Consider the following 27,067-nt stretch of genomic DNA (forward strand, 5'->3'; position numbering starts at 1 on the left):
CTTCCTCATATTTGCCACACCACCTATAGTAGTTTTTGGACACGCTGTCTCCCATTCGGGTATATTCAATTCTCTTTGCCACTCACCCTTATAGTATTCTCTTATTTAATAAGAATACTAAAATACTTCTCATATTATAGATGTAATCTATTAACTTCTCAATATCCATACGGTTTATGTATGGTATTGACAAAATCCTATGCATTTGCATAAGATTTATTTTGCCACAATTTATAGTACTAGTGCCGCCCTCACTAGGTATAAATATCTCATTTCGCTAGTAGTGTATGGGCAAATTCTACTAGCTATTCTCATAAATATGTCACTTATATGCCATATCTATACAATTCATGCACTTTTATATGTATATTTGCTATATTATACATTATTATGCCTTATAGGTATTATACCTATAAGCCACATCCATACGATTGCTTAATATAAATATATGTATAATTTTTTATACATATTTTTTTTTTATTTATGTATGGTTTTTTATTCATATCCATATACTGTATTCACTTTTATATGGATATGATTGGCGTTTTATATAGTATTGACAAAATCATAAGTTTGACCAATACGAGGAGAGGTCCGCCAACGACCACCTCCCTATAGGTGTTTTTGGACACGCTGTCTCCCATTCGACTGCTTACTATACTAGGGGCTACCCGCTCCGTATGATATTCTCTCATATAACAAGAGAATGCAAGAAATATTCGTATTTTATGAATATAATCCATTTATTTTTCAATATCCATACGTTTTACTTAGTTTTTTGTACGGTATTGACAAAATCCTATGCATTTGCATAAGATTTATTTTGCCACAATTTATAGTACTAGTGCCGCCCTCACTAGGTATAAATATCTCATTTCGCTAGTAGTGTATGGGCAAATTCTACTAGCTATTCTCATAAATATGTCACTTATATGCCATATCTATACAATTCATGCACTTTTATATGTATATTTGCTATATTATACATTATTATGCCTTATAGGTATTATACCTATAAGCCACATCCATACGATTGCTTAATATAAATATATGTATAATTTTTTATACATATTTTTTTTTTATTTTTGTATGGTTTTTTATTCATATCCATATACTGTATTCAATTTTATATGGATATGATTGGCGTTTTATATAGTATTGACAAAATCATAAGTTTGACCAATACGAGGAGAGGTCCGCCAACGACCACCTCCCTATAGGTGTTTTTGGACACGCTGTCTCCCATTCGACTGCTTACTATACTAGGGGCTACCCGCTCCGTATGATATTCTCTCATATAACAAGAGAATGCAAGAAATATTCGTATTTTATGAATATAATCCATTTATTTTTCAATATCCATACGTTTTACTTAGTTTTTTGTACGGTATTGACAAAATCCTATGCATTTGCATAAGATTTATTTTGCCACAATTTATAGTACTAGTGCCGCCCTCACTAGGTATAAATATCTCATTTCGCTAGTAGTGTATGGGCAAATTCTACTAGCTATTCTCATAAATATGTCACTTATATGCCATATCTATACAATTCATGCACTTTTATATGTATATTTGCTATATTATACATTATTATGCCTTATAGGTATTATACCTATAAGCCACATCCATACGATTGCTTAATATAAATATATGTATAATTTTTTATACATATTTTTTTTTATTTATGTATGGTTTTTTATTCATATCCATATACTGTATTCACTTTTATATGGATATGATTGGCGTTTTATATAGTATTGACAAAATCATAAGTTTGACCAATACGAGGAGAGGTCCGCCAACGACCACCTCCCTATAGGTGTTTTTGGACACGCTGTCTCCCATTCGACTGCTTACTATACTAGGGGCTACCCGCTCCGTATGATATTCTCTCATATAACAAGAGAATGCAAGAAATATTCGTATTTTATGAATATAATCCATTTATTTTTCAATATCCATACGTTTTACTTAGTTTTTTGTACGGTATTGACAAAATCCTATGCATTTGCATAAGATTTATTTTGCCACAATTTATAGTACTAGTGCCGCCCTCACTAGGTATAAATATCTCATTTCGCTAGTAGTGTATGGGCAAATTCTACTAGCTATTCTCATAAATATGTCACTTATATGCCATATCTATACAATTCATGCACTTTTATATGTATATTTGCTATATTATACATTATTATGCCTTATAGGTATTATACCTATAAGCCACATCCATACGATTGCTTAATATAAATATATGTATAATTTTTTATACATATTTTTTTTTATTTATGTATGGTTTTTTATTCATATCCATATACTGTATTCACTTTTATATGGATATGATTGGCGTTTTATATAGTATTGACAAAATCATAAGTTTGACCAATACGAGGAGAGGTCCGCCAACGACCACCTCCCTATAGGTGTTTTTGGACACGCTGTCTCCCATTCGACTGCTTACTATACTAGGGGCTGCCCGCTCCGTATGATATTCTCTCGTATAACAAGAGAATGCAAGAAATATTCGTATTTTATGAATATAATCCATTTATTTTTCAATATCCATACGTTTTACTTAGTTTTTTGTACGGTATTGACAAAATCCTATGCATTTGCATAAGATTTATTTTGCCACAATTTATAGTACTAGTGCCGCCCTCACTAGGTATAAATATCTCATTTCGCTAGTAGTGTATGGGCAAATTCTACTAGCTATTCTCATAAATGCCTTCTTTATGCCATATCTATACAATTTATGCACTTTTATATGTATATTTGCTAATATTATACATTATTATGCCTTATAGGTATTATACCTATAAGCCATATACATACGATTTCATTTTTTTATTTATATATGGTTTTGTATTTATAACCATATACCGTATTTACTTTTATAAGGATATGATTGGCGTTTTATATAGTATTGACAAAATTATAAGTTTGACAAACACTTTTTTAAGTCTTTTAGTTAAAATTGTCATTTTTAATTGACTATCTAAACACTAGATATATTTGCACATGGAGCAAAGAGTATAAAAATTGGTCGCGTCACTAATAATATCGCGATACATTTTTACTACCATCAAAATACCACATACGTTTATATGTCCTCTTTATTTAATTTGGTTTCTAAACCTCAGGAATAGTTTTAATTATATGTGCGCTCTAAGTTGAATGAATTTCTTGAATCTCTTTACTTGAATTTCTAAGACTTAAAAATATTTATAAATAGATGTCCTATTGCATAATATTTTTTTATCGCTTCACTTATAAAATAACGATCCTGCCTTTCTACCTTTGAATAAACATTCATATAAACATGGAGAAAAAAACGTTCGCGTCACTAACAGTATGTGACGATAAAATTTTGCTAACATTAAAAGGAACATATTTTTATATGTCAACTCTTAGTTGAATTGGTCTATTGCTTAAGATTCTAGACCTTAGGAATATTTTTATATTATATGTTTGCCAATCTTCGCGTCACTAAAAAGATGACGATTCATATTGTTATTATTAGATGGTCGAGTTGTACTTATATTGATATGTTAATCAAATTGGTCTCTTACTTGAAAATCTAGACCTTAGGAATATTTTTATATTATATGTTTGCCAATCTTCGCGTCACTAATAAGATGACGATTCATATTATTATTAGATGGTCGAGTTGTACTTATATTGATATGTTAATCAAATTGGTCTCTTACTTGAAAATCTAGACCTTAGGAATATTTTTATATTATATGTTTGCCAATCTTCGCGTCACTAATAAGATGACGATTCATATTATTATTAGATGGTCGAGTTGTACTTATATTGATATGTTAATCAAATTGGTCTCTTACTTGAAAATCTAGACCTTAGGAATATTTTTATATTATATGTTTGCCAATCTTCGCGTCACTAATAAGATGACGATTCATATTGTTATTATTAGATGGTCGAGTTGTACTTATATTGATATGTTAATCAAATTGGTCTCTTACTTGAAAATCTAGACCTTAGGAATATTTTTATATTATATGTTTGCCAATCTTCGCGTCACTAATAAGATGACGATTCATATTGTTATTATTAGATGGTCGAGTTGTACTTATATTGATATGTTAATCAAATTGGTCTCTTACTTGAAAATCTAGACCTTAGGAATATTTTTATATTATATGTTTGCCAATCTTCGCGTCACTAATAAGATGACGATTCATATTGTTATTATTAGATGGTCGAGTTGTACTTATATTGATATGTTAATCAAATTGGTCTCTTACTTGAAAATCTAGACCTTAGGAATGTAATATATAAAGGATTAAAAATTCGCCACAAAGCCAAGCAAACAATCAATGCATACAAATAGATTGTTGGTTGAACTTTATATAAGAAGTTCAACACAACAAATAAATTATGCAATTTTATTATCGAATCATCAAGCAAAGGATAAGCTTCAGTGGATCGCAGTATGGCAGCTGCTCAACCACTTACAACACCTTGCCTGTTACAAAAGTCGTTTACAATTGATTCTAGGCTTTGTCATTGTATTAAATAATGCTTTTATATGTAACTAGCGCGGCATCAGGTGATCAAAGATCCTCCCAATTTACTATGTTACAAATTACATTGGCATCACATCCATTGTCGTTTAAAAAGTAAATTATAAACTTTAAATGGTTTAGAAGCCATACAATGCAAATTGCCCCTTATTTATCATTGCAGTCCAGCACGGATACGACCTTAGAGGCGTTCAGGCATAATCCAACGGACGTAGCGTCATACCACTGTTCGCTCGAACAAGTATTGTGCCATTGGTCCGTACCTGCGGTTCCTCTCGTACTACGCAGGAATGCTGTCGCAACAACGTTTTGTCATTAGTAGGGTAAAACTAACCTGTCTCACGACGGTCTAAACCCAGCTCACGTTCCCTTGCATGGGTGAACAATCCAACGCTTGGTGAATTTTGCTTCACAATGATAGGAAGAGCCGACATCGAAGGATCAAAAAGCGACGTCGCTATGAACGCTTGGCCGCCACAAGCCAGTTATCCCTATGGTAACTTTTCTGACACCTCTTGTTAAAAACTCTTTAAACCAAAAGGATCGATAGGCCGAGCTTTTGCTGTCCCTGTGTGTACTGAACACCGAGATCAAGTCAGCATTTGCCCTTTTGCTCTATGTGTGGTTTCTGTCCGCACTGAGCTGGCCTTGGGACACCTCCGTTATTATTTGAGAGATGTACCGCCCCAGTCAAACTCCCTACCTGGCAATGTCCTTGAATTGGATCATACCTGAGTAATTGGAGTTATACCAAATTTTCAAATCAAAAATACATAAATGCACCGTTTTATTAAAGAATTTGTTTGCGATTATATAACAAACTCGTGATACTTTGATCAAGAAGCTTGCATCAAAACCCAATACCATAAGATATAATAAATATATCCGTATAATGGCTAGGAAATGATACACGTTCCATTTAATCAAGTAAGTAAGGAAACAATAAGAGTAGTGGTATTTCATTGGCGATACCAAACCGAGGTCTAATATCTCCCACTTATTCTACACCTCTTATGTCTCCTTACACTGCCAGATTAGAGTCAAGCTCAAAAGGGTCTTCTTTCCCCGCTAATTATTCCAAGCCCGTTCCCTTGGCTGTGGTTTCGCTAGATAGTAGATAGGGACAGTAGGAATCTCGTTAATCCATTCATGCGCGTCACTAATTAGATGACGAGGCATTTGGCTACCTTAAGAGAGTCATAGTTACTCCCGCCGTTGACCCGCGCTTACTTGAATTTCTTCACTTTGACATTCAGAGCACTGGGCAGAAATCACATTGTGTCAACACCCGCTAGGGCCATCACAATGCTTTGTTTTAATTAGACAGTCGGATTCCCCAAGTCCGTGCCAGTTCTGAATTGATTGTTAATTGATAATCGTTATAATTAATAAGAACTAATTGGTTTAACCCAATTAGTATTCTTAAAAATTTTAGCAAGAAAGTTCCACAATTGGCTACGTAACTAAACTATCCGGGGAACAAGTAACTAACATAAATGCTAGAAACTCTATTTACCCAGAACGAGCACATAAACCATGTTATTGTTTCCCAATCAAGCCCGACTATCTCAATCTTCAGAGCCAATCCTTATCCCGAAGTTACGGATCTAATTTGCCGACTTCCCTTACCTACATTATTCTATCGACTAGAGACTCTTCACCTTGGAGACCAGCTGCGGATATTGGTACGGCCTGTTGAGAAGTTTGCGTGTCCCCACCATAAATTTTCAAGGTCCGAGGAGAAAATATCGACACAACAGTATATGTCATGCTCTTCTAGCCCATCTACCATATCTCTCTGCGAAAGACTTCCATGGTAGTACGGCTATAAAACAGAAAAGAAAACTCTTCCGATATCTCTCGACGGCTTCTTTATGGTCGTTCCTGTTGCCAGGATGAGCACGAGGCCCATATTTAATAACAAACGGATACTCAACAGGTTACGGAATTGGAACCGTATTCCCTTTCGTTCAAAATTATTCAAGTATATTAATTTAGCTAGATTTTATATAATATATATATTTGTTTGGCATTTGTATTTTACTTGAAAATTTTCGGCTTTCGCCTTGAACTTAGGACCGACTAACTCGTGATCAACCACTGTTCACACGAAACCCTTCTCCACTTCAGTCCTCCAAGGTCTCATTCGATTATTTGCTACTACCACCAAGATCTGTACCAATGGCAGCTCCATGCAGGCTTACGCCAAACACTTCTACGCATACCATTGTACCTTCCTACTCACTAAAGTTTCAAAATTTATATTACAAGTAATATAAATCATCTACTTTAGCGGTAATGTATAGGTATACAACTTAAGCGCCATCCATTTTAAGGGCTAGTTGCTTCGGCAGGTGAGTTGTTACACACTCCTTAGCGGATTTCGACTTCCATGATCACCGTCCTGCTGTTTTAAGCAACCAACGCCTTTCATGGTATCTGCATGAGTTGTTAATTTGGGCACCGTAACATTACGTTTGGTTCATCCCACAGCGCCAGTTCTGCTTACCAAAAGTGGCCCACTGGGCACATTATATCATAACCTTGAACTTCATATCAAGAAAGTTAAGGTTCTTACCCATTTAAAGTTTGAGAATAGGTTAAGATCGTTTCGACCCTAAGGCCTCTAATCATTCGCTTTACCAGATAAGATTATTTTATATAATATTAAAATGCACCAGCTATCCTGAGGGAAACTTCGGAAGGAACCAGCTACTAGATGGTTCGATTGGTCTTTCGCCCCTATACTCAATTCTGACAATCGATTTGCACGTCAGAACTGTTTCGGTCTTCCATCAGGGTTTCCCCTGACTTCAACCTGATCAAGTATAGTTCACCATCTTTCGGGTCACAGCATATATGCTCAAGGTACGTTCCAGTTAGAGGCATAAATAATATAAATATCATTATACATAACTATATAGAACGCCCCGGGATTGTGTTAATTAGCTATAAATAGTTAAAAAACTAATCCCATTATTAGTCAAGTTAATTACGCTATTAGGTTTATATCCCAATAACTTGCACATATGTTAGACTCCTTGGTCCGTGTTTCAAGACGGGTCCCGAAGGTATCCTGAATCTTTCGCATTGTTAATCCTACAAGTGCATATAATAAACACAAAAATCAATGATAATTATGCCATTATATAATTCCGAAAAATTAACGCACTGTATTCATATAAATCTATCAGCACTTTATCAAATTAATAACATTTATTCTGTGTTAAAATGCAAGCAAATTAATTTGAATAAACTATAAGTTATATTTTATGATAAATTTGGTATGCTAATAGATTACAATGTCCTTATATGGAAAAAATGCACACTATTATCATAATATTGTTTAAATATTACAATTCTAATGATGAATTTTCCATAACGGATATTCAGGTTCATCGGGCTTAACCTCTAAGCAGTTTCACGTACTGTTTAACTCTCTATTCAGAGTTCTTTTCAACTTTCCCTCACGGTACTTGTTTACTATCGGTCTCATGGTTATATTTAGTTTTAGATGGAGTTTACCACCCACTTAGTGCTGCACTATCAAGCAACACGACTCTTTGGAAACATCATCTAGTAATCATTAACGTTATACGGGCCTGGCACCCTCTATGGGTAAATGGCCTCATTTAAGAAGGACTTAAATCGTTAATTTCTCATACTAGAATATTGACGCTCCATACACTGCATCTCACATTTGCCATATAGACAAAGTGACTTAGTGCTGAACTGATTTCTTTTCGCTCGCCGCTACTAAGAAAATCCTTGTTAGTTTCTTTTCCTCCCCTAATTAATATGCTTAAATTCAGGGGGTAGTCCCATATGAGTTGAGGTTGTGTATAACTTTTATATGCAATTAATTCTTTATATATAATGATAAAACATTTTATTAAATTCGTTATATTAATAATATCTGTATATAAATGGCATTTGTTTGATTTAACGAATCAACGAAGAACAATAATATTGTCAACGGTTTTCTATTTTCTAATCATTAATAAGAGACAATTCTAGATAAATTTTTATGCTAGACATTTCTCAGTATCATTTGATTGAAAAAGAAAATATTTCTCTTCGTTTTTCACATTCAAATTATTTACTAATGTGAGATAATGTTTTTCATATATTTTTTAATATTATGAATAAAATAATTAAATTATTATTATCCAATAATATACCATATGCTTATAAAATTTCATTATAAAATTTGTATAAGCAACTTAATTAGCATAGTCTTACAACCCTCAACCATATGTAGTCCAAGCAGCACTATAAAATTAATTAAAGTACATAACAGCATGGACTGCGATATGCGTTCAAAATGTCGATGTTCATGTGTCCTGCAGTTCACACGATGACGCACAGTTTGCTGCGTTCTTCATCGACCCATGAGCCGAGTGATCCACCGCTTAGAGTTTTATAAATTGGTTTCTTAATTTTGTCAAATATGTTTTTATTGAAAGAAATTAAAAATACACCATTTTACTGGCATATATCAATTCCTTCAATAAATTTATTTTTATACCTAAAACGAATGCTGCGAAATGTCTTAGTTTTATATAACCAATATATATCAAAGTATTTCTTTTTAAATTGCATTTATTGTAAATAAATATATATATATATATATATTAATACTTTTTTAGAGATATAAATTGAAATTTATATAAAACATTAACCTGTATAAAACCAGGTACAACATTGTACATTTTAGGTTGTTGCATTATCCAATGTATGCGCATAACTGAGATGAACAATACATATCGCAACGCGTGTATATTATGGTCCATATACACACAGTATTTTAATTGTGTTTATATACAATAATAATTTAATATTATTATTTTAATAATTCGATTTGCTTGTTCGAATTTTTATTTGTTTGTTTTGGCTGCTTATTATTTCTCTCATATGTATTAAATACAATATATAATTTTAATATTTGCATTATTTCGATTTGCTTGTTCGAAATTTCATTTGATCTATATTAGATCATATACATTTTGGCAATTCATATTTTATTTGTATTACTATAATGTATTTATTATAATATAAACAAATATTTTATTAACGGTAAGGATATACAATAATAATTTAATATTATTATTTTAATAATTCGATTTGCTTGTTCGAATTTTTATTTGTTTGCTTTGGCTGCTTATTATTTCTCTCATATGTATTAAATACAATATATAATTTTAATATTTGCATTATTTCGATTTGCTTGTTCGAAATTTTATTTGATCTATATTAGATCTCATATACATTTTGGCAATTCATATTTTATTTGTATTATTATAATGTATTTATTATAATATAAACAAATATTTTATTAACGGTAAGGATATACAATAATAATTTAATATTATTATTTTAATAATTCGATTTGCTTGTTCGAATTTTTATTTGTTTGCTTTGGCTGCTTATTATTTCTCTCATATGTATTAAATACAATATATAATTTTAATATTTGCATTATTTCGATTTGCTTGTTCGAAATTTTATTTGATCTATATTAGATCTCATATACATTTTGGCAATTCATATTTTATTTGTATTATTATAATGTATTTATTATAATATAAACAAATATTTTATTAACGGTAAGGATATACAATAATAATTTAATATTATTATTTTAATAATTCGATTTGCTTGTTCGAATTTTTATTTGTTTGCTTTGGCTGCTTATTAATTTCTCTCATATGTATTAAATACAATATATAATTTTAATATTTGCATTATTTCGATTTGCTTGTTCGAAATTTCATTTGATCTATAATAGATCTCATATACATTTTGGCAATTCATATTTTATTTGTAATACTATAATGTATTTATTATAATATAAACAAATATTTTATTAACGGTAAGGATATTAAAACATTAATGATCCTTCCGCAGGTTCACCTACGGAAACCTTGTTACGACTTTTACTTCCTCTAAATAATCAAGTTCGGTCAACTTTTGCGAAACAACCGTAACACGCAAGGCGTCACAGTGATCACGTCCGGAGACCTCACTAAATAATTCAATCGGTAGTAGCGACGGGCGGTGTGTACAAAGGGCAGGGACGTAATCAATGCGAGTTAATGACTCACACTTACTGGGAATTCCAAGTTCATGTGAACAGTTTCAGTTCACAATCCCAAGCATGAAAGTGGTTCAGCGGTTTACCCGGACCTCTCGGTCTAGGAAATACACGTTGATACTTTCATTGTAGCGCGCGTGCAGCCCAGGACATCTAAGGGCATCACAGACCTGTTATTGCTCAATCTCATTATTGCTAGACGCAATTTGTCCATTTAAGAAGCTAGTGTCCTTATAATGGGACAAACCAACAGGTACGGCTCCACTTATATAAACACATTCAAACACAATAAACATTTTACTGCCACCATGAATGAAGGCTATATAAGCTTCAACACCATAATCCTGAAGATATCTATTTAATATATTTGAGTCTCGTTCGTTATCGGAATTAACCAGACAAATCACTCCACGAACTAAGAACGGCCATGCACCACCACCCATAGATTCGAGAAAGAGCTATCAATCTGTCTTACACACTTATGTTCGGACCTGGTAAGTTTTCCCGTGTTGAGTCAAATTAAGCCGCAGGCTCCACTCCTGGTGGTGCCCTTCCGTCAATTCCTTTAAGTTTCAGCTTTGCAACCATACTTCCCCCGGAGCCCAAAAGCTTTGGTTTCCCGGGAAGCGACTGAGAGAGCCATAAAAGTAGCTACACCCAATTGCTAGCTGGCATCGTTTATGGTTAGAACTAGGGCGGTATCTGATCGCCTTCGAACCTCTAACTTTCGTTCTTGATTAATGAAAACATCTTTGGCAAATGCTTTCGCTTAAGTTAGTCTTACGACGGTCCAAGAATTTCACCTCTCGCGTCGTAATACTAATGCCCCCAAACTGCTTCTATTAATCATTACCTCTTGATCTGAAAACCAATGAAAGCAGAACAGAGGTCTTATTTCATTATCCCATGCACAGAATATTCAGGCATTTGAAGCCTGCTTTAAGCACTCTAATTTGTTCAAAGTAATTGTACCGGCCCACAATAACACTCGTTTAAGAGCACTAATGCAGGTTTTTAAATAGGAGGAACATATGAAAAAATACAAGTATCTAAGCACATGTAAGAACTCCACCGGTAATACGCTTACATACATAAAGGTATAGTACTAACCACAATTGTAAGTTGTACTACCCGTATGAAGCACAAGTTCAACTACGAACGTTTTAACCGCAACAACTTTAATATACGCTATTGGAGCTGGAATTACCGCGGCTGCTGGCACCAGACTTGCCCTCCAATTGGTCCTTGTTAAAGGATTTAAAGTGTACTCATTCCAATTACAGGGCCTCGGATATGAGTCCTGTATTGTTATTTTTCGTCACTACCTCCCCGAGCTGGGAGTGGGTAATTTACGCGCCTGCTGCCTTCCTTAGATGTGGTAGCCGTTTCTCAGGCTCCCTCTCCGGAATCGAACCCTGATTCCCCGTTACCCGTTGCAACCATGGTAGTCCTAGATACTACCATCAAAAGTTGATAGGGCAGACATTTGAAAGATCTGTCGTCGGTACAAGACCATACGATCTGCATGTTATCTAGAGTTCAACCAATATAACGATCTTGCGATCGCTTGGTTTTAGCCTAATAAAAGCACATGTTCCATAAGGTTCATGTTTTAATTGCATGTATTAGCTCTAGAATTACCACAGTTATCCAAGTAACTGTTAACGATCTAAGGAACCATAACTGATATAATGAGCCTTTTGCGGTTTCACTTTTAATTCGTGTGTACTTAGACATGCATGGCTTAATCTTTGAGACAAGCATATAACTACTGGCAGGATCAACCAGAATAATGTTTTTATTCATATTTCATTCATATTTTTTGAATAGAAATTAGCAATATATATGTTGTTATAGATTTTATTTCTATCGAATACGGCCATTTTTATATAGCATTCGTATACGTTTGTTTTCCAATTTATACTTGTTTCGCCACTAATAATAACAAGTTTTTATTGATGTCAAAAAGAATCATATTCTTTATAAACACAATATTTATTTTTCATATATTTTCTTTATATATGCACATTTCATTCTAAAATATCATTTTTGTTCGACATACATAATATATTGTATCCACACATGTACAATTTTTGTTTAACCAATATAAGATATTGAGTTAATCATTTGTATTTTGACGATAAATTTAAAATTTATCTATATATATCCATATAAGTCTCTGGTAATATATAAAATAGAACCGAGTGTATATATATAATTATTACTACTATATTTATTTCTTAAATAATATATACTTATATATTATTTATATATATACTCTTTATTATATATTATATAATTTCTTAAATAACTCTCTTAATAGCTATTTTTTATTATCAACAATATAAGTTGATATTAATATTGAAAATGTATTCATAATTACATTTTTATATTTCTTTGGTAGACTTTTATGTACTATTATTATTTAATAATACACATATAATATAAATCATGTTAGCCTACCTCCTAAAATTAACGATAAAATTCGGAAACAATTTGTTATTCTATGTACAATAGAAACTTGGCCTTTGTTTCAACGTTATTATCTTTGGGCTTAAAATATTAACCGCGGAGCCAAGTCTCGTATTCAAATAAATGAATAAAGAAACAAATTTGACGGATAATATCTTCTCTACTGACATATGTCAATAGCAGACGGCCGGCCCATTGACCATCCTATAGTAGTTTTTGGACACGCTGTCTCCCATTCGGGTATATTCAATTTACTTTGCCACTCACCCATATAGTGTTCTCTTATATAATAAGACAACGCACTTTTATATTCATTATATGGATATATTGCCTTCCTCATATTTGCCACACCACCTATAGTAGTTTTTGGACACGCTGTCTCCCATTCGGGTATATTCAATTTACTTTGCCACTCACCCATATAGTGTTCTCTTATATAATAAGAAAACGCACTTTTATTTTCATTATATGGATATATTGCCTTCCTCATATTTGCCACACCACCTATAGTAGTTTTTGGACACGCTGTCTCCCATTCGGGTATATTCAATTTACTTTGCCACTCACCCATATAGTGTTCTCTTATATAATAAGAAAACGCACTTTTATTTTCATTATATGGATATATTGCCTTCCTCATATTTGCCACACCACCTATAGTAGTTTTTGGACACGCTGTCTCCCATTCGGGTATATTCAATTCTCTTTGCCACTCACCCTTATAGTATTCTCTTATTTAATAAGAATACTAAAATACTTCTCATATTATAGATGTAATCTATTAACTTCTCAATATCCATACGGTTTATGTATGGTATTGACAAAATCCTATGCATTTGCATAAGATTTATTTTGCCACAATTTATAGTACTAGTGCCGCCCTCACTAGGTATAAATATCTCATTTCGCTAGTAGTGTATGGGCAAATTCTACTAGCTATTCTCATAAATATGTCACTTATATGCCATATCTATACAATTCATGCACTTTTATATGTATATTTGCTATATTATACATTATTATGCCTTATAGGTATTATACCTATAAGCCACATCCATACGATTGCTTAATATAAATATATGTATAATTTTTTATACATATTTTTTTTTTATTTATGTATGGTTTTTTATTCATATCCATATACTGTATTCACTTTTATATGGATATGATTGGCGTTTTATATAGTATTGACAAAATCATAAGTTTGACCAATACGAGGAGAGGTCCGCCAACGACCACCTCCCTATAGGTGTTTTTGGACACGCTGTCTCCCATTCGACTGCTTACTATACTAGGGGCTACCCGCTCCGTATGATATTCTCTCATATAACAAGAGAATGCAAGAAATATTCGTATTTTATGAATATAATCCATTTATTTTTCAATATCCATACGTTTTACTTAGTTTTTTGTACGGTATTGACAAAATCCTATGCATTTGCATAAGATTTATTTTGCCACAATTTATAGTACTAGTGCCGCCCTCACTAGGTATAAATATCTCATTTCGCTAGTAGTGTATGGGCAAATTCTACTAGCTATTCTCATAAATATGTCACTTATATGCCATATCTATACAATTCATGCACTTTTATATGTATATTTGCTATATTATACATTATTATGCCTTATAGGTATTATACCTATAAGCCACATCCATACGATTGCTTAATATAAATATATGTATAATTTTTTATACATATTTTTTTTTTATTTTTGTATGGTTTTTTATTCATATCCATATACTGTATTCAATTTTATATGGATATGATTGGCGTTTTATATAGTATTGACAAAATCATAAGTTTGACCAATACGAGGAGAGGTCCGCCAACGACCACCTCCCTATAGGTGTTTTTGGACACGCTGTCTCCCATTCGACTGCTTACTATACTAGGGGCTACCCGCTCCGTATGATATTCTCTCATATAACAAGAGAATGCAAGAAATATTCGTATTTTATGAATATAATCCATTTATTTTTCAATATCCATACGTTTTACTTAGTTTTTTGTACGGTATTGACAAAATCCTATGCATTTGCATAAGATTTATTTTGCCACAATTTATAGTACTAGTGCCGCCCTCACTAGGTATAAATATCTCATTTCGCTAGTAGTGTATGGGCAAATTCTACTAGCTATTCTCATAAATATGTCACTTATATGCCATATCTATACAATTCATGCACTTTTATATGTATATTTGCTATATTATACATTATTATGCCTTATAGGTATTATACCTATAAGCCACATCCATACGATTGCTTAATATAAATATATGTATAATTTTTTATACATATTTTTTTTTATTTATGTATGGTTTTTTATTCATATCCATATACTGTATTCACTTTTATATGGATATGATTGGCGTTTTATATAGTATTGACAAAATCATAAGTTTGACCAATACGAGGAGAGGTCCGCCAACGACCACCTCCCTATAGGTGTTTTTGGACACGCTGTCTCCCATTCGACTGCTTACTATACTAGGGGCTACCCGCTCCGTATGATATTCTCTCATATAACAAGAGAATGCAAGAAATATTCGTATTTTATGAATATAATCCATTTATTTTTCAATATCCATACGTTTTACTTAGTTTTTTGTACGGTATTGACAAAATCCTATGCATTTGCATAAGATTTATTTTGCCACAATTTATAGTACTAGTGCCGCCCTCACTAGGTATAAATATCTCATTTCGCTAGTAGTGTATGGGCAAATTCTACTAGCTATTCTCATAAATATGTCACTTATATGCCATATCTATACAATTCATGCACTTTTATATGTATATTTGCTATATTATACATTATTATGCCTTATAGGTATTATACCTATAAGCCACATCCATACGATTGCTTAATATAAATATATGTATAATTTTTTATACATATTTTTTTTTATTTATGTATGGTTTTTTATTCATATCCATATACTGTATTCACTTTTATATGGATATGATTGGCGTTTTATATAGTATTGACAAAATCATAAGTTTGACCAATACGAGGAGAGGTCCGCCAACGACCACCTCCCTATAGGTGTTTTTGGACACGCTGTCTCCCATTCGACTGCTTACTATACTAGGGGCTGCCCGCTCCGTATGATATTCTCTCGTATAACAAGAGAATGCAAGAAATATTCGTATTTTATGAATATAATCCATTTATTTTTCAATATCCATACGTTTTACTTAGTTTTTTGTACGGTATTGACAAAATCCTATGCATTTGCATAAGATTTATTTTGCCACAATTTATAGTACTAGTGCCGCCCTCACTAGGTATAAATATCTCATTTCGCTAGTAGTGTATGGGCAAATTCTACTAGCTATTCTCATAAATGCCTTCTTTATGCCATATCTATACAATTTATGCACTTTTATATGTATATTTGCTAATATTATACATTATTATGCCTTATAGGTATTATACCTATAAGCCATATACATACGATTTCATTTTTTTATTTATATATGGTTTTGTATTTATAACCATATACCGTATTTACTTTTATAAGGATATGATTGGCGTTTTATATAGTATTGACAAAATTATAAGTTTGACAAACACTTTTTTAAGTCTTTTAGTTAAAATTGTCATTTTTAATTGACTATCTAAACACTAGATATATTTGCACATGGAGCAAAGAGTATAAAAATTGGTCGCGTCACTAATAATATCGCGATACATTTTTACTACCATCAAAATACCACATACGTTTATATGTCCTCTTTATTTAATTTGGTTTCTAAACCTCAGGAATAGTTTTAATTATATGTGCGCTCTAAGTTGAATGAATTTCTTGAATCTCTTTACTTGAATTTCTAAGACTTAAAAATATTTATAAATAGATGTCCTATTGCATAATATTTTTTTATCGCTTCACTTATAAAATAACGATCCTGCCTTTCTACCTTTGAATAAACATTCATATAAACATGGAGAAAAAAACGTTCGCGTCACTAACAGTATGTGACGATAAAATTTTGCTAACATTAAAAGGAACATATTTTTATATGTCAACTCTTAGTTGAATTGGTCTATTGCTTAAGATTCTAGACCTTAGGAATATTTTTATATTATATGTTTGCCAATCTTCGCGTCACTAAAAAGATGACGATTCATATTGTTATTATTAGATGGTCGAGTTGTACTTATATTGATATGTTAATCAAATTGGTCTCTTACTTGAAAATCTAGACCTTAGGAATATTTTTATATTATATGTTTGCCAATCTTCGCGTCACTAATAAGATGACGATTCATATTATTATTAGATGGTCGAGTTGTACTTATATTGATATGTTAATCAAATTGGTCTCTTACTTGAAAATCTAGACCTTAGGAATATTTTTATATTATATGTTTGCCAATCTTCGCGTCACTAATAAGATGACGATTCATATTATTATTAGATGGTCGAGTTGTACTTATATTGATATGTTAATCAAATTGGTCTCTTACTTGAAAATCTAGACCTTAGGAATATTTTTATATTATATGTTTGCCAATCTTCGCGTCACTAATAAGATGACGATTCATATTGTTATTATTAGATGGTCGAGTTGTACTTATATTGATATGTTAATCAAATTGGTCTCTTACTTGAAAATCTAGACCTTAGGAATATTTTTATATTATATGTTTGCCAATCTTCGCGTCACTAATAAGATGACGATTCATATTGTTATTATTAGATGGTCGAGTTGTACTTATATTGATATGTTAATCAAATTGGTCTCTTACTTGAAAATCTAGACCTTAGGAATATTTTTATATTATATGTTTGCCAATCTTCGCGTCACTAATAAGATGACGATTCATATTGTTATTATTAGATGGTCGAGTTGTACTTATATTGATATGTTAATCAAATTGGTCTCTTACTTGAAAATCTAGACCTTAGGAATGTAATATATAAAGGATTAAAAATTCGCCACAAAGCCAAGCAAACAATCAATGCATACAAATAGATTGTTGGTTGAACTTTATATAAGAAGTTCAACACAACAAATAAATTATGCAATTTTATTATCGAATCATCAAGCAAAGGATAAGCTTCAGTGGATCGCAGTATGGCAGCTGCTCAACCACTTACAACACCTTGCCTGTTACAAAAGTCGTTTACAATTGATTCTAGGCTTTGTCATTGTATTAAATAATGCTTTTATATGTAACTAGCGCGGCATCAGGTGATCAAAGATCCTCCCAATTTACTATGTTACAAATTACATTGGCATCACATCCATTGTCGTTTAAAAAGTAAATTATAAACTTTAAATGGTTTAGAAGCCATACAATGCAAATTGCCCCTTATTTATCATTGCAGTCCAGCACGGATACGACCTTAGAGGCGTTCAGGCATAATCCAACGGACGTAGCGTCATACCACTGTTCGCTCGAACAAGTATTGTGCCATTGGTCCGTACCTGCGGTTCCTCTCGTACTACGCAGGAATGCTGTCGCAACAACGTTTTGTCATTAGTAGGGTAAAACTAACCTGTCTCACGACGGTCTAAACCCAGCTCACGTTCCCTTGCATGGGTGAACAATCCAACGCTTGGTGAATTTTGCTTCACAATGATAGGAAGAGCCGACATCGAAGGATCAAAAAGCGACGTCGCTATGAACGCTTGGCCGCCACAAGCCAGTTATCCCTATGGTAACTTTTCTGACACCTCTTGTTAAAAACTCTTTAAACCAAAAGGATCGATAGGCCGAGCTTTTGCTGTCCCTGTGTGTACTGAACACCGAGATCAAGTCAGCATTTGCCCTTTTGCTCTATGTGTGGTTTCTGTCCGCACTGAGCTGGCCTTGGGACACCTCCGTTATTATTTGAGAGATGTACCGCCCCAGTCAAACTCCCTACCTGGCAATGTCCTTGAATTGGATCATACCTGAGTAATTGGAGTTATACCAAATTTTCAAATCAAAAATACATAAATGCACCGTTTTATTAAAGAATTTGTTTGCGATTATATAACAAACTCGTGATACTTTGATCAAGAAGCTTGCATCAAAACCCAATACCATAAGATATAATAAATATATCCGTATAATGGCTAGGAAATGATACACGTTCCATTTAATCAAGTAAGTAAGGAAACAATAAGAGTAGTGGTATTTCATTGGCGATACCAAACCGAGGTCTAATATCTCCCACTTATTCTACACCTCTTATGTCTCCTTACACTGCCAGATTAGAGTCAAGCTCAAAAGGGTCTTCTTTCCCCGCTAATTATTCCAAGCCCGTTCCCTTGGCTGTGGTTTCGCTAGATAGTAGATAGGGACAGTAGGAATCTCGTTAATCCATTCATGCGCGTCACTAATTAGATGACGAGGCATTTGGCTACCTTAAGAGAGTCATAGTTACTCCCGCCGTTGACCCGCGCTTACTTGAATTTCTTCACTTTGACATTCAGAGCACTGGGCAGAAATCACATTGTGTCAACACCCGCTAGGGCCATCACAATGCTTTGTTTTAATTAGACAGTCGGATTCCCCAAGTCCGTGCCAGTTCTGAATTGATTGTTAATTGATAATCGTTATAATTAATAAGAACTAATTGGTTTAACCCAATTAGTATTCTTAAAAATTTTAGCAAGAAAGTTCCACAATTGGCTACGTAACTAAACTATCCGGGGAACAAGTAACTAACATAAATGCTAGAAACTCTATTTACCCAGAACGAGCACATAAACCATGTTATTGTTTCCCAATCAAGCCCGACTATCTCAATCTTCAGAGCCAATCCTTATCCCGAAGTTACGGATCTAATTTGCCGACTTCCCTTACCTACATTATTCTATCGACTAGAGACTCTTCACCTTGGAGACCAGCTGCGGATATTGGTACGGCCTGTTGAGAAGTTTGCGTGTCCCCACCATAAATTTTCAAGGTCCGAGGAGAAAATATCGACACAACAGTATATGTCATGCTCTTCTAGCCCATCTACCATATCTCTCTGCGAAAGACTTCCATGGTAGTACGGCTATAAAACAGAAAAGAAAACTCTTCCGATATCTCTCGACGGCTTCTTTATGGTCGTTCCTGTTGCCAGGATGAGCACGAGGCCCATATTTAATAACAAACGGATACTCAACAGGTTACGGAATTGGAACCGTATTCCCTTTCGTTCAAAATTATTCAAGTATATTAATTTAGCTAGATTTTATATAATATATATATTTGTTTGGCATTTGTATTTTACTTGAAAATTTTCGGCTTTCGCCTTGAACTTAGGACCGACTAACTCGTGATCAACCACTGTTCACACGAAACCCTTCTCCACTTCAGTCCTCCAAGGTCTCATTCGATTATTTGCTACTACCACCAAGATCTGTACCAATGGCAGCTCCATGCAGGCTTACGCCAAACACTTCTACGCATACCATTGTACCTTCCTACTCACTAAAGTTTCAAAATTTATATTACAAGTAATATAAATCATCTACTTTAGCGGTAATGTATAGGTATACAACTTAAGCGCCATCCATTTTAAGGGCTAGTTGCTTCGGCAGGTGAGTTGTTACACACTCCTTAGCGGATTTCGACTTCCATGATCACCGTCCTGCTGTTTTAAGCAACCAACGCCTTTCATGGTATCTGCATGAGTTGTTAATTTGGGCACCGTAACATTACGTTTGGTTCATCCCACAGCGCCAGTTCTGCTTACCAAAAGTGGCCCACTGGGCACATTATATCATAACCTTGAACTTCATATCAAGAAAGTTAAGGTTCTTACCCATTTAAAGTTTGAGAATAGGTTAAGATCGTTTCGACCCTAAGGCCTCTAATCATTCGCTTTACCAGATAAGATTATTTTATATAATATTAAAATGCACCAGCTATCCTGAGGGAAACTTCGGAAGGAACCAGCTACTAGATGGTTCGATTGGTCTTTCGCCCCTATACTCAATTCTGACAATCGATTTGCACGTCAGAACTGTTTCGGTCTTCCATCAGGGTTTCCCCTGACTTCAACCTGATCAAGTATAGTTCACCATCTTTCGGGTCACAGCATATATGCTCAAGGTACGTTCCAGTTAGAGGCATAAATAATATAAATATCATTATACATAACTATATAGAACGCCCCGGGATTGTGTTAATTAGCTATAAATAGTTAAAAAACTAATCCCATTATTAGTCAAGTTAATTACGCTATTAGGTTTATATCCCAATAACTTGCACATATGTTAGACTCCTTGGTCCGTGTTTCAAGACGGGTCCCGAAGGTATCCTGAATCTTTCGCATTGTTAATCCTACAAGTGCATATAATAAACACAAAAATCAATGATAATTATGCCATTATATAATTCCGAAAAATTAACGCACTGTATTCATATAAATCTATCAGCACTTTATCAAATTAATAACATTTATTCTGTGTTAAAATGCAAGCAAATTAATTTGAATAAACTATAAGTTATATTTTATGATAAATTTGGTATGCTAATAGATTACAATGTCCTTATATGGAAAAAATGCACACTATTATCATAATATTGTTTAAATATTACAATTCTAATGATGAATTTTCCATAACGGATATTCAGGTTCATCGGGCTTAACCTCTAAGCAGTTTCACGTACTGTTTAACTCTCTATTCAGAGTTCTTTTCAACTTTCCCTCACGGTACTTGTTTACTATCGGTCTCATGGTTATATTTAGTTTTAGATGGAGTTTACCACCCACTTAGTGCTGCACTATCAAGCAACACGACTCTTTGGAAACATCATCTAGTAATCATTAACGTTATACGGGCCTGGCACCCTCTATGGGTAAATGGCCTCATTTAAGAAGGACTTAAATCGTTAATTTCTCATACTAGAATATTGACGCTCCATACACTGCATCTCACATTTGCCATATAGACAAAGTGACTTAGTGCTGAACTGATTTCTTTTCGCTCGCCGCTACTAAGAAAATCCTTGTTAGTTTCTTTTCCTCCCCTAATTAATATGCTTAAATTCAGGGGGTAGTCCCATATGAGTTGAGGTTGTGTATAACTTTTATATGCAATTAATTCTTTATATATAATGATAAAACATTTTATTAAATTCGTTATATTAATAATATCTGTATATAAATGGCATTTGTTTGATTTAACGAATCAACGAAGAACAATAATATTGTCAACGGTTTTCTATTTTCTAATCATTAATAAGAGACAATTCTAGATAAATTTTTATGCTAGACATTTCTCAGTATCATTTGATTGAAAAAGAAAATATTTCTCTTCGTTTTTCACATTCAAATTATTTACTAATGTGAGATAATGTTTTTCATATATTTTTTAATATTATGAATAAAATAATTAAATTATTATTATCCAATAATATACCATATGCTTATAAAATTTCATTATAAAATTTGTATAAGCAACTTAATTAGCATAGTCTTACAACCCTCAACCATATGTAGTCCAAGCAGCACTATAAAATTAATTAAAGTACATAACAGCATGGACTGCGATATGCGTTCAAAATGTCGATGTTCATGTGTCCTGCAGTTCACACGATGACGCACAGTTTGCTGCGTTCTTCATCGACCCATGAGCCGAGTGATCCACCGCTTAGAGTTTTATAAATTGGTTTCTTAATTTTGTCAAATATGTTTTTATTGAAAGAAATTAAAAATACACCATTTTACTGGCATATATCAATTCCTTCAATAAATTTATTTTTATACCTAAAACGAATGCTGCGAAATGTCTTAGTTTTATATAACCAATATATATCAAAGTATTTCTTTTTAAATTGCATTTATTGTAAATAAATATATATATATATATATTAATACTTTTTTAGCGATATAAATTGAAATTTATATAAAACATTAACCTGTATAAAACCAGGTACAACATTGTACATTTTAGGTTGTTGCATTATCCAATGTATGCGCATAACTGAGATGAACAATACATATCGCAACGCGTGTATATTATGGTCCATATACACACAGTATTTTAATTGTGTTTATATACAATAATAATTTAATATTATTATTTTAATAATTCGATTTGCTTGTTCGAATTTTTATTTGTTTGTTTTGGCTGCTTATTATTTCTCTCATATGTATTAAATACAATATATAATTTTAATATTTGCATTATTTCGATTTGCTTGTTCGAAATTTCATTTGATCTATATTAGATCATATACATTTTGGCAATTCATATTTTATTTGTATTACTATAATGTATTTATTATAATATAAACAAATATTTTATTAACGGTAAGGATATACAATAATAATTTAATATTATTATTTTAATAATTCGATTTGCTTGTTCGAATTTTTATTTGTTTGCTTTGGCTGCTTATTATTTCTCTCATATGTATTAAATACAATATATAATTTTAATATTTGCATTATTTCGATTTGCTTGTTCGAAATTTTATTTGATCTATATTAGATCTCATATACATTTTGGCAATTCATATTTTATTTGTATTATTATAATGTATTTATTATAATATAAACAAATATTTTATTAACGGTAAGGATATACAATAATAATTTAATATTATTATTTTAATAATTCGATTTGCTTGTTCGAATTTTTATTTGTTTGCTTTGGCTGCTTATTAATTTCTCTCATATGTATTAAATACAATATATAATTTTAATATTTGCATTATTTCGATTTGCTTGTTCGAAATTTCATTTGATCTATAATAGATCTCATATACATTTTGGCAATTCATATTTTATTTGTAATACTATAATGTATTTATTATAATATAAACAAATATTTTATTAACGGTAAGGATATTAAAACATTAATGATCCTTCCGCAGGTTCACCTACGGAAACCTTGTTACGACTTTTACTTCCTCTAAATAATCAAGTTCGGTCAACTTTTGCGAAACAACCGTAACACGCAAGGCGTCACAGTGATCACGTCCGGAGACCTCACTAAATAATTCAATCGGTAGTAGCGACGGGCGGTGTGTACAAAGGGCAGGGACGTAATCAATGCGAGTTAATGACTCACACTTACTGGGAATTCCAAGTTCATGTGAACAGTTTCAGTTCACAATCCCAAGCATGAAAGTGGTTCAGCGGTTTACCCGGACCTCTCGGTCTAGGAAATACACGTTGATACTTTCATTGTAGCGCGCGTGCAGCCCAGGACATCTAAGGGCATCACAGACCTGTTATTGCTCAATCTCATTATTGCTAGACGCAATTTGTCCATTTAAGAAGCTAGTGTCCTTATAATGGGACAAACCAACAGGTACGGCTCCACTTATATAAACACATTCAAACACAATAAACATTTTACTGCCACCATGAATGAAGGCTATATAAGCTTCAACACCATAATCCTGAAGATATCTATTTAATATATTTGAGTCTCGTTCGTTATCGGAATTAACCAGACAAATCACTCCACGAACTAAGAACGGCCATGCACCACCACCCATAGATTCGAGAAAGAGCTATCAATCTGTCTTACACACTTATGTTCGGACCTGGTAAGTTTTCCCGTGTTGAGTCAAATTAAGCCGCAGGCTCCACTCCTGGTGGTGCCCTTCCGTCAATTCCTTTAAGTTTCAGCTTTGCAACCATACTTCCCCCGGAGCCCAAAAGCTTTGGTTTCCCGGGAAGCGACTGAGAGAGCCATAAAAGTAGCTACACCCAATTGCTAGCTGGCATCGTTTATGGTTAGAACTAGGGCGGTATCTGATCGCCTTCGAACCTCTAACTTTCGTTCTTGATTAATGAAAACATCTTTGGCAAATGCTTTCGCTTAAGTTAGTCTTACGACGGTCCAAGAATTTCACCTCTCGCGTCGTAATACTAATGCCCCCAAACTGCTTCTATTAATCATTACCTCTTGATCTGAAAACCAATGAAAGCAGAACAGAGGTCTTATTTCATTATCCCATGCACAGAATATTCAGGCATTTGAAGCCTGCTTTAAGCACTCTAATTTGTTCAAAGTAATTGTACCGGCCCACAATAACACTCGTTTAAGAGCACTAATGCAGGTTTTTAAATAGGAGGAACATATGAAAAAATACAAGTATCTAAGCACATGTAAGAACTCCACCGGTAATACGCTTACATACATAAAGGTATAGTACTAACCACAATTGTAAGTTGTACTACCCGTATGAAGCACAAGTTCAACTACGAACGTTTTAACCGCAACAACTTTAATATACGCTATTGGAGCTGGAATTACCGCGGCTGCTGGCACCAGACTTGCCCTCCAATTGGTCCTTGTTAAAGGATTTAAAGTGTACTCATTCCAATTACAGGGCCTCGGATATGAGTCCTGTATTGTTATTTTTCGTCACTACCTCCCCGAGCTGGGAGTGGGTAATTTACGCGCCTGCTGCCTTCCTTAGATGTGGTAGCCGTTTCTCAGGCTCCCTCTCCGGAATCGAACCCTGATTCCCCGTTACCCGTTGCAACCATGGTAGTCCTAGATACTACCATCAAAAGTTGATAGGGCAGACATTTGAAAGATCTGTCGTCGGTACAAGACCATACGATCTGCATGTTATCTAGAGTTCAACCAATATAACGATCTTGCGATCGCTTGGTTTTAGCCTAATAAAAGCACATGTTCCATAAGGTTCATGTTTTAATTGCATGTATTAGCTCTAGAATTACCACAGTTATCCAAGTAACTGTTAACGATCTAAGGAACCATAACTGATATAATGAGCCTTTTGCGGTTTCACTTTTAATTCGTGTGTACTTAGACATGCATGGCTTAATCTTTGAGACAAGCATATAACTACTGGCAGGATCAACCAGAATAATGTTTTTATTCATATTTCATTCATATTTTTTGAATAGAAATTAGCAATATATATGTTGTTATAGATTTTATTTCTATCGAATACGGCCATTTTTATATAGCATTCGTATACGTTTGTTTTCCAATTTATACTTGTTTCGCCACTAATAATAACAAGTTTTTATTGATGTCAAAAAGAATCATATTCTTTATAAACACAATATTTATTTTTCATATATTTTCTTTATATATGCACATTTCATTCTAAAATATCATTTTTGTTCGACATACATAATATATTGTATCCACACATGTACAATTTTTGTTTAACCAATATAAGATATTGAGTTAATCATTTGTATTTTGACGATAAATTTAAAATTTATCTATATATATCCATATAAGTCTCTGGTAATATATAAAATAGAACCGAGTGTATATATATAATTATTACTACTATATTTATTTCTTAAATAATATATACTTATATATTATTTATATATATACTCTTTATTATATATTATATAATTTCTTAAATAACTCTCTTAATAGCTATTTTTTATTATCAACAATATAAGTTGATATTAATATTGAAAATGTATTCATAATTACATTTTTATATTTCTTTGGTAGACTTTTATGTACTATTATTATTTAATAATACACATATAATATAAATCATGTTAGCCTACCTCCTAAAATTAACGATAAAATTCGGAAACAATTTGTTATTCTATGTACAATAGAAACTTGGCCTTTGTTTCAACGTTATTATCTTCGGGCTTAAAATATTAACCGCGGAGCCAAGTCTCGTATTCAAATAAATGAATAAAGAAACAAATTTGACGGATAATATCTTCTCTACTGACATATGTCAATAGCAGACGGCCGGCCCATTGACCATCCTATAGTAGTTTTTGGACACGCTGTCTCCCATTCGGGTATATTCAATTTACTTTGCCACTCACCCATATAGTGTTCTCTTATATAATAAGACAACGCACTTTTATATTCATTATATGGATATATTGCCTTCCTCATATTTGCCACACCACCTATAGTAGTTTTTGGACACGCTGTCTCCCATTCGGGTATATTCAATTTACTTTGCCACTCACCCATATAGTGTTCTCTTATATAATAAGAAAACGCACTTTTATTTTCATTATATGGA

At 32.9% G+C, this 27,067-nt stretch overlaps 6 non-coding genes across 6 annotated transcripts; all 6 read right to left on the reverse strand.

Annotated features, from left to right (window-relative positions):
- Nucleotides 1-4,417: 4,417 nt before the first annotated feature.
- Nucleotides 4,418-8,388, reverse strand: LOC127012340 (large subunit ribosomal RNA). The gene has a single exon (XR_007765842.1). It is a non-coding gene; the product is annotated as a large subunit ribosomal RNA (ribosomal RNA).
- A 402-nt stretch (nt 8,389-8,790) lies between these two features.
- On the reverse strand, nt 8,791-8,969 carry LOC127012348 (5.8S ribosomal RNA). The gene has a single exon (XR_007765848.1). It is a non-coding gene; the product is annotated as a 5.8S ribosomal RNA (ribosomal RNA).
- Nucleotides 8,970-10,439: 1,470 nt separating this feature from the next.
- Nucleotides 10,440-12,434, reverse strand: LOC127012333 (small subunit ribosomal RNA). The gene has a single exon (XR_007765834.1). It is a non-coding gene; the product is annotated as a small subunit ribosomal RNA (ribosomal RNA).
- A 5,729-nt stretch (nt 12,435-18,163) lies between these two features.
- LOC127012341 (large subunit ribosomal RNA) lies at nt 18,164-22,134 on the reverse strand. Its single transcript, XR_007765843.1, has one exon. It is a non-coding gene; the product is annotated as a large subunit ribosomal RNA (ribosomal RNA).
- A 402-nt stretch (nt 22,135-22,536) lies between these two features.
- LOC127012349 (5.8S ribosomal RNA) lies at nt 22,537-22,715 on the reverse strand. The gene has a single exon (XR_007765849.1). It is a non-coding gene; the product is annotated as a 5.8S ribosomal RNA (ribosomal RNA).
- A 1,203-nt stretch (nt 22,716-23,918) lies between these two features.
- On the reverse strand, nt 23,919-25,913 carry LOC127012334 (small subunit ribosomal RNA). Its single transcript, XR_007765836.1, has one exon. It is a non-coding gene; the product is annotated as a small subunit ribosomal RNA (ribosomal RNA).
- Between the last annotated feature and the right edge of the window lie 1,154 nt (nt 25,914-27,067).

The sequence above is a fragment of the Drosophila biarmipes genome, unplaced genomic scaffold (genome assembly GCF_025231255.1).
Source record: "Drosophila biarmipes strain raj3 unplaced genomic scaffold, RU_DBia_V1.1 ptg000051l, whole genome shotgun sequence".
NCBI lineage: Eukaryota > Metazoa > Arthropoda > Insecta > Diptera > Drosophilidae > Drosophila > Drosophila biarmipes.